The following is a 13,979-nucleotide window of genomic DNA, read 5'->3' as shown; positions in this document are numbered from 1 at the left end:
TCCACACCCGCCACACACAGTCAGTCGAATCGAAACCTGCGTGTGTCAGACGTTATATGCGCTTGTGTGACTTGGCGAGTAAAACACAATGATTACTGATAATATGAGTGTGATAATACGACGTGTGTGTGCCTGTGAAGACAGGCGTTTATTGTTGTTAACCCAGCAAACAAACGCTAAGTTTTTTTGCTGGGAAGCAGACATGTAAATTTTCTTATTTAATTATTGCACTTGGGCTTGTTGTATTACTTTGTAAAATAATTTAATAAGTTAAAATAAGTTAAAATAGTTTTTTAGCAGCTGTGGTGGAGTAAGTACAAAAATGAATCAAATAGTTTTTTGCTCATGATATTGATATAATTACATATACAACGTCGCTAATACCAGAAAAATAAATGGTTGTTTATTTATTAAATTTTTTATCCGAGCATGGCTTCAACGTCGTGTCAAAAGAAAACAGAACCCAAAAAAAGAAAAATCGTGGATGAAGGAAGAGTGTTCATCGAAAAATGGACAGATGAATACTTTTTTGTCGAGACAAATAATAAGGCACTATGCTTAATTTGTAGGGAAATCATGTCAGTTTTCAAAGATTACAATTTGAAAAGACATTATATGCAAAAACATGCTGCCAAATTCAATGCATATCAAGGAATGTTTCATAAAGACAAAATAGCAGAACTGAAACAAAGTCTGTCATCTCAACAATATTTTTTTAAAAAAATTACAACTCAAACAGACTCTATTGTGAAAGCTAGTTATGTGGTAGCAAATCTGATTGCAAAAAAATCAAAACCATTTACTGATGGTGAGTTTATTAAGCAATGTATGGAAAGTGTGGCACATATAATTTGTCCTGATAAAAAAACGGATTTTTCTAAAAATTAGTTTGTCTCACCAGACTATAGCCAGGTGAACTGAAGAAATAGGAAAATCTATCGAAACAGATTTGGAGAGTAAAGCTGCTAATTTCAAATTTTATGCTTTGGCGATAGATGAAAGTACTGATGCTACAGATATGGCTCAACCTGCCATTTTTATTAGGGGTATTGATAACGAATACAATCTCACTGAAGAAATGGCTTCTTTGGTGCCATTAAAAGACACAACTAAATCTCTTGATTTGTATGAAGCAGTAAAAATTACATTAAAGAGATTTTCTTTAACCTTTGCCAACATATCTGGTATAGCTACTGATGGTGCCCCAGCTATGGTTGGTAAAAAAGAGGGACTTATAAAACTAATAGAAGACGGTGCAATTGCCACCGGCAACTCACGTTTGATGAAATATCACTGCATTGTACATCAAGAAAATTTATGCACAAAAGCTTTAAAAATGGATGATGTCATCCAAATTGTCATCAAAGCTGTGAATTTCATAAGATCCAGGGATTCCTTAAAAGTATGGATGCTGATTATGGGGACATCATTTACTTTTCTGAAGTAAGGTGGCTAAGTCAGGGTAAAATGTTGAAAAGATTTTATAATTTGCGAAATGAAATCAAGTCATTTATGGAATCAAAAGGAAAATTTGTGCCAGAATTTGAAGATGAAAAATGGCTCACAGATTTAGCATTTTTGGTGGATTTGACCGCTCATTTAAATGAGTTAAACTTGAGTCTTCAATGTGAAAATCAACTTATCTGTGCTATGTTTCAAACCATAACAGCGTTCAAAATGAAACTTAAATTATGGGTAGCTCAAGTTATGGCAAATAATTTTATGCGTTTTGATATGTTGGCTAAACACAGTCCTGTGAACAGTGAAAAATATGCAGCCTTGCTTTCCATTTTGATACAGGAATTTGATAATAGGTTTCAAGATTTTTGAAAAAATCATCAATTTTTTGGTATGTTTGCAACTCCATTTTCAGTCGACATAAATACATTACCTGCAAATTTTCAAATGGAATGTATAGAGTTGCAATCAGACATTCAACTCAAAGAAAAATTTGATCATGTCTCTTTACTAGACTTTTCTAAGTCCTATCTTCCCAGAGAAAAATATCCCTTGCTTCACAATCATGCCTTATTCACGTCATCGCTTTTTGGCAGTACGTACATTTGTGAACAACTTTTTTCAAGTATGAAGCACACGAAGAGTAAAATTAGATCAAAATTTTCTGATGAGCACCTTGAGAACTCACTAAGAATTGCAACCACTTCCATCGAACCAGACATTGATGCATTGGTTTCACAAAAACAAGTTCAAATATCCCACTAGTTTTATGTTTATATTGCCCTCTTTTGGTTTAATGTTATAATAAAAAATATAGAAAAAAGGAAGTTTGTTATTTATATACATTAACTATATTATATATTTTATATGCGGCCCAAGACAATTCCTCTTCACTCAATGCGGCCCAGGCAAGACAAAAGGTTGGACACCCATGGTGTAAAGCTTCCACATGCACTGCCCTGAAATCTGGTGCTGCTTTTTGCACGTCTTTCTCAAAGTGCTTCTTTAGAGCAGCCTGAGAAGTACTATAATATGAACTGGCTTATCAGAGACACAAGAGGATACAAACAAACATAGCTAAGTGTGGCACAATTACACCCCAACCAACCCTCCTTTTATCTCTTTTGCATGTGGGAGAGTGGGTATGGTGAACAAACCTCTATTATGGGTCTAAGGATCCTGACCATCATGATGTCCATTAAAAGAGCTGGGTTTGATACAGGACCCTAGAGTTCTCATTTCTAGCTGAGATCAGCCATGTTACAGAGGTGGCATCTTTGCTCTAGGTCAGGAAAAGAGAACCTCTGGTTTCCTTGCCCTTTACCAAGTGACTTGTCTACAAGAACTAATGATGGCATCAAAGGAGGCTGTATATCCCACCAGTTGCTGTAGAGTAGTCCTTTTCTGCTGCTGGCTTGAAAGGAAGAGGGTGAAGGCAATGAGAAAGTCTCAGAGCTCTCTGCATGCCTTGCAAAAACAGCAAATAATGACCTGATTTACATGAATACATATAATGGCAAAATTTTGTCTGTAAAATCTATCAAGCCATATATATGTATGATTTTAACAGTGATCTCTGCAAACTGAACACAAAATTTTGCTGTCAGCTGCACGACTGAAGTAATTGCACAGAAGCCAGGGGAGTTACTGTATATCTTCACCAGTGTGACTGAGAGCAAAAACTGAGTTTAACAACTACCAGATGAAGTATCAGTCATGTTGAAACCTTGAGGTTAAGTAGATAATGGAATAATCTAGTATGTGAGTTCATGGAATCTATTAGTGCAGATGCTATAAAACCTAAACTTACTAACGCTGGTGAAATGAGTTAAAATGCTCCTGTCCAAACTTAACTATAAATCATTTGAAACTGGGGTTAACCACACAGTAACTACTTTCCGATATACTAGACATTCATATATGATAGAGATAGGTCAAAGACTTCAGCATTTCAAACCCTCAGGAATTTAAACCGTTGTGTGCCACTGGGAGAGATAACAGATGAGGCTGAGGTGCCACCAGTGTTAGAGGCACCTGCAGTGGCAGGGAATTGGTTGCTGAGATGATCCTAGAAAGAGATTCATGGGCCATGCTGCAGAGAAAGGAGAAGAACTCTCAGGCTACGTCTACACGTGCACCCAACTTCGAAATAGCTTATTTCGATGTTGCGACATCGAAATAGGCTATTTCGATGAATAACGTCTACACGTCCTCCAGGGCTGGCAACGTCGATGTTCAACTTCGACGTTGCTCAGCCCAACATCGAAATAGGCACAGCGAGGGAACGTCTACACGCCAAAGTAGCACACATCGAAATAAGGGAGCCAGGCACAGCTGCAGACAGGGTCACGGGGCGGACTCAACAGCAAGTCGCTCCCTTAAAGGGCCCCTCCCAGACACACTTTCATTAAACAGTGCAAGATACACAGAGCCAACAACTAGTTGCAGACCCTGTATATGCAGCACGGACCCCCAGCTGCAGCAGCAGCAGCCAGAAGCCCTGGGCTAAGGGCTGCTGCCCACGGTGACCACAGAGCCCCGCAAGGGCTGGAGAGAGAGTATCTCTCAACCCCCCAGCTGATGGCCGCCATGGAGGACCCCGCTATTTCGATGTTGCGGGACGCGGATCGTCTACACGTCCCTACTTCGATGTTGAACGTCGAAGTAGGGCGCTATTCCCATCCCCTCATGGGGTTAGCGACTTCGACGTCTCGCCGCCTAACGTCGATTTCAACTTCGAAATAGCACCCAACACGTGTAGACGTGACGGGCGCTATTTCGAAGTTAGTGCCGCTACTTCGAAGTAGCATGCACGTGTAGACGCAGCTTCAGTGTTCATTCTTCTCTGATGCTGGGGAAAAATTAGACATCTGTTTGACCCAGAGCATTTGAGCCCAACATGCCAGCTTGCCACCTAGAACATGGATTCTCTGTACCACCTCAGAGTACCGATCCATCCCATAAATAACATATTGTTTACTTTACTTCAGATCAATGAAGATTCATTTTTCAGCAGACTAATATCCCCTTCAGTGTTGCCTATGGCTGTAAAACCTGTTCTTTCATTTTTCAAGTTGTGCAACAAACCAAGCTCTTTTTCACTGGGATCTGACAGACTGTGGCATGTAACAAAAAGTTATGGCAGTTGTTTTCCCCATGATTGATATTAATCGTGGTCTTCCAATCGCAATACTGGGAACAGAAATAACAGGCCTTATGACTTATCTGGATATGTTAAAATAGGGGTTATCCACCAAGGACTGTTTGAAATGCTTCACATTTATAAAGCAGCTGACACTGACCTGCCCATCTGTACTAATCTATTGGTTCTCAGAGTCAGATCCTGATATCACTGAGATTAGTTACATTAGTGCAAATGGGCACTGACTCTATCTTACATATTGATAAGATGCTTATAACCTTGGAATTACTCTGGGTTTACACCACTGAAGCTCAGATAGAAATTTGATCCATTCCCTGTACGCAAATACAGTATTTGATTTACTCATTTTATGTAAATTTGCTTTTTTATTCCAAGCCGTGTAAATACTAAGCTGCTTTCACTTAAAAAGTAAGTCAAAGTAATAAGCTTTTTCACCAGAAGCTGCAAAGGCATTTCCAGAATCTGACATAGAAAAGGATGATTGACAGTGTGAAAAATCTTGGAACGGTTTTGAATCAAAGCAAGTCAAGTGTAGAATTAGAATATATCCAGGAGTTTAATATATGGGGAGCAGAGCAAAATGCTGCTTTCCCTCTTCTGCTGATTTGAATACTAACAGGACTAGTAATACCAATCATCTCTCTCTCTTATATAGCATGCTTCATTAATAGATCACAGTGCCCTCCCTCGCCGTCTGCAGCTCTTTGGCTGGAGTGGCGAGAATTTCCTGTCACTGTTTCAATCTACTTCAAGCCCTGAACGTTTGACCACAAAAAGATGAATAATATATTCTCTTCACAGTATTTCACACAGAGCTGTACAGTACTGCATAATATGCCAACATCACCATCAGCCATAGGATCAAAGTGGCGTCTAGATCAGAGATGTGCTATCACATAGTCCATATTTGCATTTATTTGTATTTGTTATCATATATTTAAGTTTGTAAAGTACATGACTGTCATTAATAGGGCTGAAACATTCAAGACCTGTCATATTTTGAAGAGGTGCTTCCAACTTCATAGCCAAGGTTGGAAATAATTTCCTGTTATGTCTGATGTTTCAACTTCTGCATTTCTCAAATTTTCCCCAAAGAATCCAGATCCCCTTGATATTTTATGTGCTGCATCTAAAAACCCAGGGTAGAATTTTTCTCAGAAGTTTGTAACAAAACCAATCAGAAGTTTTAAAGATATGGGCATTTTAAAAATTGTCCTTTTTTTTTAAATGTGTCACTACTTTATTGACAGTGTATCCAAAATGAATCAATCCTGAAGTGTGTTGCTATTGTAAAGCCTAACAAAATTGTGTAACAGTAATTGTACAGCTTTGTATAGGGCACAACATTTCTTCAAAATGGTTTAACCAACAAACTTTGTTTTAAAACGAAGATTTGTTTTATTTGCAGGCTTTGTTGAAGATAGGAGCAGTTTAGTGTTTTCTTGGGCCCTTTCACCAGCATCATTTAGTGGCATGCTTCGGATAGTATCCCATTTATTGTTCACCAACTTGAATACAATCCTCTTTTCACAAACTATTGTAAAACCACTGTATTAATCTATTTAATATTCCTAAAATGACTATCACCCACCACCTATCTTTCAAAACATTCAAGATACACAACTCACGCTCCATTCTATTTCCTTTGTATTTTCCTATGCTCTGTCCATGATAACCTTTAGCTTTTCAATTATTTGGGTGAGGGACTCTTACTTGATTACACATTTTACTTATTCACCAGTGTGATGTACCTTTGTACTGCTAGATAATTATGACATAATTATACTAAATGAGTTTTGAGATGTTTGTATTTTTAGCAGTCATCTATCTTTTTATACCACGCATGCTTATATTCTAAATTTTTGGAATGTCTGCAGTATGTTCTGAGAAGTAGAGCATCATTGCTCTACAGAGTGAACTAATGAAAGTTTTTGTTTTGTAAATGGCAATGAATCTATTACTTCTAAAGTTGCTAAAAATTAGAGATGATAATGTGCAGGTGCATCTATTGTAAGCTTGCAGATCATTATTCTGTAAATTTACTTAACCAAGGCAGCTATTCTTTGAAAGAAATATATTCTTGAGACCTTTGAGAGAAGCAATCCCATATTTAGAAACCTTTTTGGCTTACCAAAAAGATTGAGAGATGTTTTGATTACAGTGTATACGTACTTCCATGGGGATTAAATAGTGGGCCCTAAAGGACTCTTAAACCTAGTGGAGAAAAAGCATAACAAGATGAATAGGTGGCAGGCGAAGCCACACAAATTTAAATTGCAGAAAAAGCAGTGAGGGTAATTCATGATGGGGACAAATTCCCAAGGCGTGGTGGAGTCTCTGTCTCTTGTGGTCTTCAGATCAAGACTAGATGCCTGTTTGGAAGATTTGCATTAGCCAAACACAGGTTTCTGTGCCCAGTATGAGACAAATGAATGACATTTAATGGCTTGTGATACACAGGAGGTCAGATTAGATAGTCTAATAGTTCATTTTGACTTTGAATGGTATGAATCTACATTGTGTGTTTGAATAGAGAATGGAGTTTCATTTTAAAAGTGTGAAGGAAAAATAAAAATTGGAGAAAAATATGTATTTGCAAAAGTGAGCATCTCCCTAACATGGCTTTTTTAAAAAAAGCTTACACTATATTTTATGTTGTTTATCATATAGTTTTTCCCCAATCCAAGATGAAGAATTCTGAAGTAGTTTAAAGGTGAATGTCTGATCTTTAAAGATTTTAATACAATGTTATCTATGGGGGGAAAGAGGATGATTTTTATCTGCACAAAGGACACTTTACACCATTCTGATAGCGTAAAGGCGCTGTACTTACACTTCAATATCTGTTTACCTGACCAGAGAGACCAGCATTAGGGCAAGTGAGAATTTTGGCTGAGGAATGGGTTGGGATCAAGGAGACCTGGGTCTAATCTCATTTCTGCTCCTGAGTCTGTTTGCCTTTGGACAAACAATCTCTCTGGCCGCGTTTACACATGCATGATCTTCTGGAAGAGTGCCGGCTTCCTCTGGAAGATCCGTGGAATGTCTACACATTAAAGGCACTCCTCCAGAAGGAGTCTGGAAGAACATACAGGCTGTTTCTACACATGGTGAAAGTGGCATGCTAATAAACAGCCCTAAATATGCTAATGAGGCATGCATGTAAATTCACAGTGCCTCATTAGCATAAGGTCACGTGATTTGGAGTCCTGAAGACTCTCTTCTGGACTCCAAAATGGCATGTAGAAGTGTGGCCCCACCCCGGGAGGGAGCCCCTACTTCCCGAAAATTTTTGGGAAGAAGGGGCCTCTGGAAGGAAGACTTCCTTCTGGAAGACAGCCCTGGGGGCTGCGCTTCTACACACCATTTTGGAGTCCAGAAGAGCATCTTCCAGACTCCAAATCATGTGATCTTATGCTAATGAGGCACCGGGAATTTACATATGTACCTCATTAACATATTTCAGGATGTTTATTATTTATTATTATTCTCCAAAAGTGACATGTGTAGAAACAGCCAAAGCATTTTCTGCATTCCATACTCTGCTACCAAATCAGGAAGAGTGCTTTCTTCCGGAAGACTCTTCCAGAAGAAAGCACGAGTAGATGCTTCCCGACCCCTTCTTCCAAAAGAGCGGCCTGCCATGGCGACAGCCAGCTGGAGTGCAAAGACGGTCAAGGCAGCCACAGTGGGGCTCTATGGCTCTGGCTGCTTTTAAAGCTGCAGGGGCGCACAGACCCTGTGGCAGGAAGCTGAGAGTGTGGAGACAGGCAGCATGTGCTGGGTTGCCAGGCACCCTGCAGTGACTGCTCAGCCACAAGCCCAACTGAAGGCCAACAGACAGATATCCCAACCCCCCCAGGGCAGCCCCGGGGAGGGCACCCAGGACCCCAACTGGGCTCCAAATAGAGGGCCCCATCCTGGACAGAGCCAAAGCTCCAGGACCTCATGGGGATCTGGTGGGATGAAGAAGTGCTGCGGGACACCACAGGGCACCGGAGGAACACCCCCACCTTTGTGCGCCTTGAAAATGGCCTGACTGTCCGAGGCCACCCTTCCCAGCCCCCAAGCCAGCCTGGTGCAAGATGACAGAGCTGAGGCAGGGCTACATGAGGGTCTGGGACAGCGCCCGCAGGTCCAGCCAGGCTCCAGCTAGCTGTCCCTATTTCAGGGAGCTGCAGGACCTACTGGAAGGGGGTGGGTGGGTAGGATAACACCTCCCCACCCTGCTCCACGGTTGAGATGGCTGCGCCAGAGCCCCCTGCCATACCAGAGAGGGAGGCAGGTCCAGGCGAAGACCAGCCCAGACCTGATAGAGCACCCAGCATCCACGACGTCGAGGTCCCACCTGGGGATGACTCCTTGGAGGGCTCACTCATAACTGAGCTGCCCTCTACTTCCAGCAGCCAGGCCACTTCCAGCCAGGCATCACCTGACCTTTTCAAGGCCACCTCAAGTAAGCACATGCCACGGTGCCTCCCTGGAGAGGGGCACGCCCAGGCCCCCATGTGACAGCCCAACCCCAGATGGCCCCAGGACTGCAGCCATGCCTGCAGGTGACGCCTGGCACACTCCACTGTGGAGAACCCCATGAGCCCCACGAGTGTGCTGGGGGACCCTCAGGCTGCACAGCTATGCCCAGCCCACCTGCTCTCCAGGCAGGGACTCTCCTATGTCCGAAGCCCCCCTCCATCCTGTTAGCCTGTTCCCGGGGCAGGAGAGGGGTACCACAGGCAGCACCATCACCAAGGCAACATTCTGCATGGACCAGCATGCCAGGAACATGGGACACCACTCTTGGTGCATCCCCAGGACATGGCCATCCCTTGGGTTTGGGTTGGGGGTTGCTGCCTGAGGGCTGGGGACATGGTTCCCAGGGTCAGGATGTGGTTCTGAACCCCCTTCCTCACCCTCTTCCCTGTCTTGCAGCAGCTCCATACAAGGATCAAGAGAGCCAGATGAGGAGCCTAGGACCTGCCAGCTCTGTCCAGGACAGAGGTCCTGCCAGTCTTGCAGACAGTCCTGGACCACCCTCAGCATCTGTGGCCTGGTGGCCATGTGTCTGAAGGGCCCAATGCCAGAGCTGTGGTGAGGAGGCCACAGCCTATACGGCTGTCCTCCAGCACCAGAATACATGGGCTGAGAGGCGGCTGCTCCTGGATGAGGCCAAACTTAACTGGTGGAGGGACATGGGGGGGGAGATTGCAGGGATCCTCTACAAAGTGCGTAAGGCCCTTGCAGAGCTGCTCCCAGCTGCTCCTGCCCCAGCCACACCCCTGCTGCTTCTGCTCCAGCTGATGCCCCTGAGGACTTAGCTACCCTACTTCCCCCAGGTCTTTCCATGTCTGCCCTCAGGAGCCTTATGGCCTGGCTCATGGCCACGGTGGGCCCCCTGGAGGGCCCCTACCCTCAAATCCTCCCCTGCCACCACAGAGGCTGAGCTACGCCCGACGGCCACTACTTCCCTGTGCTCCCAGCCCCATGAATGCCCTGATGGGGACTGCACACCCGGGGCAGAAGAGGCACCCACAGGTGACAGGGCTCATAGATCTCCACCACATCTCTTGAGTAGGACCCCCTCCATTCCTGTCCCTGACCCCATCCAAGTTGGTATGCCCCTGTTTCCTGACCCACCCATGTAAATAGCTGTACAGTTTTCAGTAGGAACATATATGTTTATTGTTTCTACTTATTTTTTAAATACGGCTGGTTATCATTTGCAAGTTCTGGTTAAATACAGTTTTACAGTTTCCAACTCCCTGTGTCCCTGATTATCGAGCGGGGGAGTTGCATGGGTTGAGGGATGGAGGGGGAGCCTGTGGGGAGGGCCTGGGGGACACTCAGTACTCCCTGTGGGCAAATGCCTCCCTGATTGCCTCTGTCGTGACTGAGCTGCTGGTCATGGGCTGTGGTGGGCTGCTCTTATCTGGGGACAGTCTCAGCCATCCAGCCCTGGGGATGGGCCCTTCATGTGCCACAATGAAGTTGTGGAGGGCACAGCAGGCACCCACAACCTGGTGGATGTTCTCCACCCCTGCATCCAGGTGCGTGAGGAGGCATCTAAACCTCGCCTTCAAGCAGCCAAAGGCACACTCCACAGGGTACCAGGCCTGTGTGAGCCTGATGTTGAACAGCTCCTGGGAAGGGGTGAGGTGGCCCATGTATGGCCACATAAGCCAGGGCTGCAGGGGGTAGGCCGGGTTGCCCAAAAGGCAGAGTGGCATGGTGACCTCTCCCAAGGTGCACTCCTACTGGGGGACATAGGTGATAGCCTCCATCCGGTGGTACAGGATGGAGTTGTGAAGGACAAATATGTTGTGTGCCAGCCCAGCCAGCCCACACAGATTTCAGTGAATTGCCCCCATGAGTCCACCACTGCCTGGAGCATGACTGAATGGTACCCCTTTCAGTTTGCATAGCCGCTGGTGCTGTGGTCCAGGGCCTTGATGGGGATGTGCATCCCATAAATCTCCCTGAAGCACTGGGGAAACCCAAGCTCAGCGAAGGCCTCAATGACTGTGTTCAGGTCCCCAGTACACACTAGCCTCCGCACTAGCCGATCATTGATGGCTGTCATGGCCTGAAAGGGACTGAGAGCGAGCACACTCATGGGTGTGCACAGGGGTGCCCCTACTCCCTCCCCAGGCCCCCCTCCTTTCCTAAAGGGTCCTTTGACCACCCCACTAGGGCACCCATCCATCAGAGGGCTTGTGTAGGTCCTCTGGGGCTAGACCTACACGCCCCAGTCCAAGCCCTCAGATCCCAGCCCCCGAGGGTCCCCCTTACCCAACAGCCTCCTCCCTGCTCCCTTATCCATGCTTTTCCATGGAGAGGGCTGGGTGCATTCACGTGTCCTGCCATTGGAGGGTGGGGGCAAGCCATCCACAAATCTCCAGAAAGGTCTCTTTCTTCATCCGAAGATTCTGCAGCCAGCACATGTTGTCCCACTCACCCATGACTACCTTGTCCCACCAGTCAGTACTGGTGGCATGGGTCCAGATGCATGGGATGGCCTTTGGGGCGGGTGCGGGAGACCTCCAGCAGGGGTGGTGTTTGTTTGGGAGCCACGGGCTTGGGTCTCCTTTGCCACAGGAGGCCAAGGAGGGTGGCCAGGGGAATGACCAGAAAACAGGTTAGGGCAACTCTGCAAGTCTGCAGCTGTTGGGGGCCCATGACTCATGTCTCAGGAAGTCAGGACCAGGGACAGGCTCTGCCTTGCTGTGAACAGCAAGGCAGGCCTCAGCAGATTGTGCAGAGAGGGGAGGTTGAGGAGGGGCCCTTTAACATGCTATGTGGCCAGCAGGCCTGGAAGAGCTCCCCAGCCATGAGATCCTGTCTTCAATGTTTCCTGCCCCATTCTTCCAGAAGAGCATCCATGCGTGTGTAGACACGATCTTCCAGAAGAAGGGGTGGCTCTTTTGGACTGCGTTTCCTGTGTGAACACAATCTTCCAGAAGACGGTCCTCTGGAAGCTGTTTTCTGGAGGGTCCTTTTCTGGAAGATCATGCATGTGTAGACGTGACCTCTGTGTTTCAAATGCCCAATTGATAAAATTAGACTAATAATATTTATCCATGTTTTGTATAGTGCTTAGAGATCTTTGAATGAAAAGTGTTACATGAGGATAAAGTATATCAATCTTATTATTCCAGAGTATTTTTAAAACTGGGTAACCAGTCTGGATAAAGTATGAGCCCCATCCTTTTTATTTTGGTCCCCAAAAATCTTCAGGACCAAAACTGGAAGTACAGGTGTCTTATGGAGAAGCCTGTTCTCATATGAATCTTATCCCAAATTTGTAAATTCTAATTTAGAGACACTGCCAAGACTTTGGGTGATTATTAGACTGGAATGCCAATGCTAAAGCTTTTGAGATTGATCCATCACTTTTCCTTCCGAGGTATAGAAAAAAAAGATCAGCCAAATTCACTATATCAGAAGGTCTGAAGTTGACCTACTGGATATTTAAAGAGGAAAATCAGTTTCACAATGAGATAGAAATTCTCAGGGTCCCATTGTGATATCTTACTCATACTGAGTAGTACCTTATGCCAACTGTAATCTAATTGATTTCAGCATGATTAGTCATGTGGTGATGATCTACTTGATGTAAAGATATTACAATCTGGCTCTTAGATATTTCTATTTCTTTAAAATGTTCTTGATGACATTACTTTCTGGGTCATTTAATTACTTGTTTGGGTACTTCCAACAATTGAAATTTAACTGCAAAATAAATGCTCTTGCTCTGTGTTTGTAAATTCATTACATTTTCTGGCTCTCATTCCTTGAGCTCATCAGTGCAGCTCAGAAAGCAAAATCTAGCATGATAAGGGAAATGACTAAATTGGTGGACATGAGTATATCCTCCTGTGTGACTAAATTTGGCCCAGCGTATGCACCAGGAATTCCTTTCCTTCATGTGAATCAAACTTATTGCTAGAGGGCCTGACCGCAGGCTGGTGCAGGAAGGTATAACTTGCCCCTTCCTGTAACAACAAGAATGAATCTGGCCTGAAAATAATTATTCACTTCTTTGGCTTTCAGATATTTTTTCTTTCTGTAGTACATCCATGCATGCTCCTTTTCTTGCTGATTTCAGTTTTGTCAGCCATTCATATTCAGTGTACCCTGGTAGAGAAGGAGCCAGGCTCCACCTAATGTAAGGCCTGGTTTACACTAGGGTGTTAGGTTGAGCTTACGTGACTTGGGTTGATTTCCTAAGCAACCAGTTCCCACTTTCCCACACTTGGACAAGCAGCCTGGGTTCAAGGCATACTTGCCCTTCCTTTCCATGATCATATCTCTCTTTAAGCTCCCAAACATAAACATATAGGGTACATCTACACTGCAAGCATCTGTCGGCAGTAACTCTGTCGACAGAAGCATTATTCCTCAAATTTTCCAGGGATAATGCTGTGGAGACAAATGAAGAGTTCTGTTGAGGCTCTGTCAACAGAAGGCTTTATGTATGTAGACGCTCCCTGAGTTATGTCAACAGAAGGCCCCTTCTGTCAGCAAAACTCTCCAGTGTAGACAAACAAATTGATTCTGGAACTTGTTATTACAAAAAAAGTTGAGATTCCTGCTGTACAGTCAATACTGTTTCTGAATTATTATAAGAAAATTTGTCTTCAGAACTAATGTAAACAGATATACAGTAAACTTTTCCACATCCAGCAGCCCTGGGACAAGAAGGTTGCCAGATATTCAGATATTCTGGATAATAGAGAGGTATACCTAGCAATGCATAACACTAAAGAAAAACAAAATTAAAAATTAAGAAACAAACAAAAAATGGTTGCAGAGTAATTTATTTATCAACAATAGCATTGTACATTGGAAATTTATTCTGTAT

General features: G+C 44.1%; 1 protein-coding gene across 1 annotated transcript in view; it reads right to left on the bottom strand.

Moving 5' to 3' along the window:
- Positions 1–13,979, bottom strand: part of MCHR2 (melanin concentrating hormone receptor 2) — a 76,399-nt gene that overhangs the window by 13,475 nt on the left and 48,945 nt on the right. The gene's annotated exons all lie outside the window — the stretch shown is intronic.

The sequence above is a fragment of the Carettochelys insculpta genome, chromosome 3, assembly GCF_033958435.1.
Source record: "Carettochelys insculpta isolate YL-2023 chromosome 3, ASM3395843v1, whole genome shotgun sequence".
Classification (NCBI taxonomy): Eukaryota; Metazoa; Chordata; order Testudines; family Carettochelyidae; genus Carettochelys; species Carettochelys insculpta.
Note: the sequence above shows the minus strand (reverse complement) of the source record. Positions and strands in the feature narration are given on the sequence as shown.